We start from the raw sequence: 3,534 nt of genomic DNA, 5'->3' as shown, positions 1-3,534 counted from the left end.
CTCTCCTTCAATCTACCATTGCCATATGTCAAAATTTGATTGGTTGTGCAACATTCGAGACATTTTTAATTAATTAATATTTTAATATTAATTAATCTTCTTAATTTCTTACTTTGCATTCTTACGAGCGCTCACATCTTTATGCTTATTAATATTTTCAATATCTTGTAGCACTAGGACCCCTTCACATCCCCCTTTACACTCATACACAAACTCCATTTTTGAACCACAAGAAGCCTTTTGAACTTTGCTTTACGTGCTTATGCTCACACGAATGTTTTAAAATTTTCCTTTTATGCCCATATGGGCGCCAGCATACCACCAGAAGCCTTTATTTTCAAACATCCACTATTACGTTGAGTCCACTCCCGCGTAAGAACATAACATTAAAGTTTTAGTCTTTGACCCTACAGTGAGTGAGTCATTCTCTATGCACCACACGGGTGAAAACATGTTTGACTTTGGACCCCATAGGCCCCTTCATAGGCCAAGCCTATCATATCGATGCGGCTTCCAAAGCCTTTTCTTCTTAGATAGTTTGCTTTGTGAGTGTCATTATATTTAAACCCTTAAAATTCTACCCACCTGCTCCATGTGGGATATATCATTCAACATTGCTTCCCCTGTTGCTTCCAACACAAACTCTCCTTTAATCATGGCATCTACTCATTCCCATGTCTTGGCTTTTCTTTGGCATGCAACTAGTTTCATGCCACTTCCCCTACAGTCTCCTCACTCTTGCCATCGTGGAGATCTCCATGTAATCCTATAGCTTTTCTTCAAAGAGTTGGAGCTCCTTTTCTCTTTTGTGGACTATTCCTTGCACGTGGGCCTTCTTTTATTACGTAATGCTCCCTTTTTGCATTACTGTTCTACATTGGATGTGGGCAGCTTTCTATTTTACTTTGGCATCTTTTCATGGATTGGGTGATCTTCTTTCATGCAATGACCTCCTTCTTCAAACTATGGCTTGCTCCCTTTGTTTGTGTGGCTTCTTCTTTTCCTTACTGTCATTATTGACAGAGTTTATCTTTTGCGTGAATGGCCCCTTTGCTATTGCTACATTTTGAGGAGATCCCTGCTGCCTATGCGTATTCTAGCTCCTTTTAAATGGTAAGCTCTTACATTGATGCACTTTGCAATTGATTGGTATAGTAGGAAAAAAAATTGCGTGAATGCATGATAAGCACACAAGAATTTTGTCAATGGTTGATACTCCATAAACAAATGGGGAAATACACTTTGATTGGATAATATTACATATCCTGCACCTGATTATTATGGCCTACCACCTTCATCCTCCCAAAAATTTTCCTAGGCTGAACTTGTCCCTTTGGGTTCTCCAATGCAGTAGTTTTTGGGTCTCTTGACCATCAATTGATCTTGATCCAGGCCTAGACATGCCTCTTCATTTTTTCTGAATTCCAAGCAACCTCAACACAAACTGAGCAATTTCTCCATACAATACACCTATATAGTCAAACAACTGGAGAAGAGCAGTTATAAAATAGTAAAATGCTTGAGTGTTCTCATCAATGAGAATAGCAACTCGACCAAAGAAACTCACAATACCATGCAACACATTCAACATAGACTGCCAAAAGCTCGATGGGGATGGAGGTTCATCATATGGATTATTTGGATCTCCATTCCCATTAGCATACAGACCTCTAGGGCCAAGGCCATATCCACCCATTGGTCCTCCTATCCCATTATTGAACATTCCACCATATTTGTTCTAGCTACCGTATTCTTTGTACATATTGTTGCCACAAAGACCATTGTTGTATCCACCTCCTGCACGTCCTTGTAAGAATGTCAATGATGTGACACCTAAAGTTAAGTCACTTATTCTTAGTTTCATTAAAGAGGTTAAGTTGGAGAAGTTTGAAGGAATAGGACCCTTGAGAGTAGTTTCCTAAAGTCTTAATTCAATTAGATCAACCCAGTTACAAATGAAATCAAGTATTGCACCTGTGAATAGATTATCATATGCCCATACTTTCTTCAACTTCCATAGATTTCCAAAAGTTCCTAGAATCTCTCCACTTACTCCAAAACTATCAAAATATATTTGTTCTAACTGAGTCAGGTTGTCAAGCTCTAGGGGTAGTGTTCCATTTGAATTGTTTGATGAAAAGCTCCATTAAAGCATCCATCAATTCTTTTTCATTGTGCTTAGATTGATCACTTGGACCTTTCTCAAAAGCAAGAGATTGTGCTCTTTGTTTTTGATGTATTGGTACCATATGTTTCTTGAAATTTGGCTTGTGTAGATTCATTAAGCACACAAGATATTTCCACAATCCTCAATATTGTCACAAATCTGATGAATTTAGCTGGGCCCAAAATTGGGTCCAGCTAATAAATTTTTCATTTTCAAACACCTGAACTATCAAATTGATCCATTGAACACTTGACTCTAACAGGAAATAATCTATACCATTGGTTCAACTTTTAAAACTCATTTTCATCTCTTCTCGAAACTTGTCGACTTTATGTGAGGAGGTCCTTTGACTGGCATTAGAAACTAACTAGGACACCTGATTTGGCTCTAAAAACTGGCACACTGAATCTCTATTCCACCTACCTGCACCCTATCAAATCTTGTCTCATGAAAAATTCTCCATCAAATGATATTGACTATCAAAGCTGCTTACTTAAAATCACCTGCAAATAAACATGTCAAAAAACTAGAAATTCCATTTGGTTTGAGCTTCAAAATCTAGGCAAATTGACACTTGGAAAAACAAAAATTGTGGTGTTGATTCTCTATCATGAGGAGAGTATAAGTTTGTGATTTGGGCTCATGAAAAGTAATAGGGAAAATTTGGTGAGTGGACAAAGTAGGCTACTTAGAATTAGTAGACTGGAAACAATGGAAGAAAAGTATTTTTTGCAAATGGAATTGACTTGGGAAAGTGTGCAAATGGATTCATCAAGACTTGATAATTGGAACACTTTAAGTATTTTTAGTGTGCAACACAGTGGTAAAATCTATTCAATCTCATCTATCATGTATTTGGAGATATGAAATCATGAACAGGGGTACTGATTAATCTACATTTCATGACAAGAGTGAAACTTTATAAATAGCAAACGAAATTGCATTTGAAAACTGATCAAATATCATAGGCTCAAAATTGAAACATGGAAATTCTCTAACCTCTAAAATGTAACACAATAGGAATTTTATCAGCTGGGTCAATTGGTCGAAAGTTCTGATAGGTCAAATAGGGCCTTCTATAATTTTGTATAATTTGCAAATGCATGAAAACAATAAATGACCAACCTTGCAGGATTCAAAACCTAGTCAAACATACTTGAAATGAATCAAAATATGAAGCTTAGGCTCTTTGGTATGGATACTAAAAACTCTCAAAGCAGTGAGTCATGAAACATTACTGGGTATGAGATATGCACATGCAAACACAACCTCCTGTAGCTGTTTGACACTTAGGTGAAAATGCAGATTTGACAATTGCTAAAAATAGGACTTTACAAAATGGCTTGCATTGATAATTTAACTTCATG

General features: G+C 36.8%; 1 pseudogene; it reads right to left on the bottom strand.

Moving 5' to 3' along the window:
• Window positions 1-1,278: 1,278 nt before the first annotated feature.
• LOC149544512 (peroxisomal membrane protein 13-like) lies at window positions 1,279-1,864 on the bottom strand (annotated as a pseudogene).
• Window positions 1,865-3,534: the final 1,670 nt, after the last annotated feature.

This window comes from Cupressus sempervirens, chromosome 8 (genome assembly GCF_028749045.1).
Source record: "Cupressus sempervirens isolate cs-2001-9-10 chromosome 8, ASM2874904v1, whole genome shotgun sequence".
Taxonomy (NCBI): domain Eukaryota; kingdom Viridiplantae; phylum Streptophyta; class Pinopsida; order Cupressales; family Cupressaceae; genus Cupressus; species Cupressus sempervirens.
This window is presented reverse-complemented; position numbering and strand designations above follow the sequence as displayed.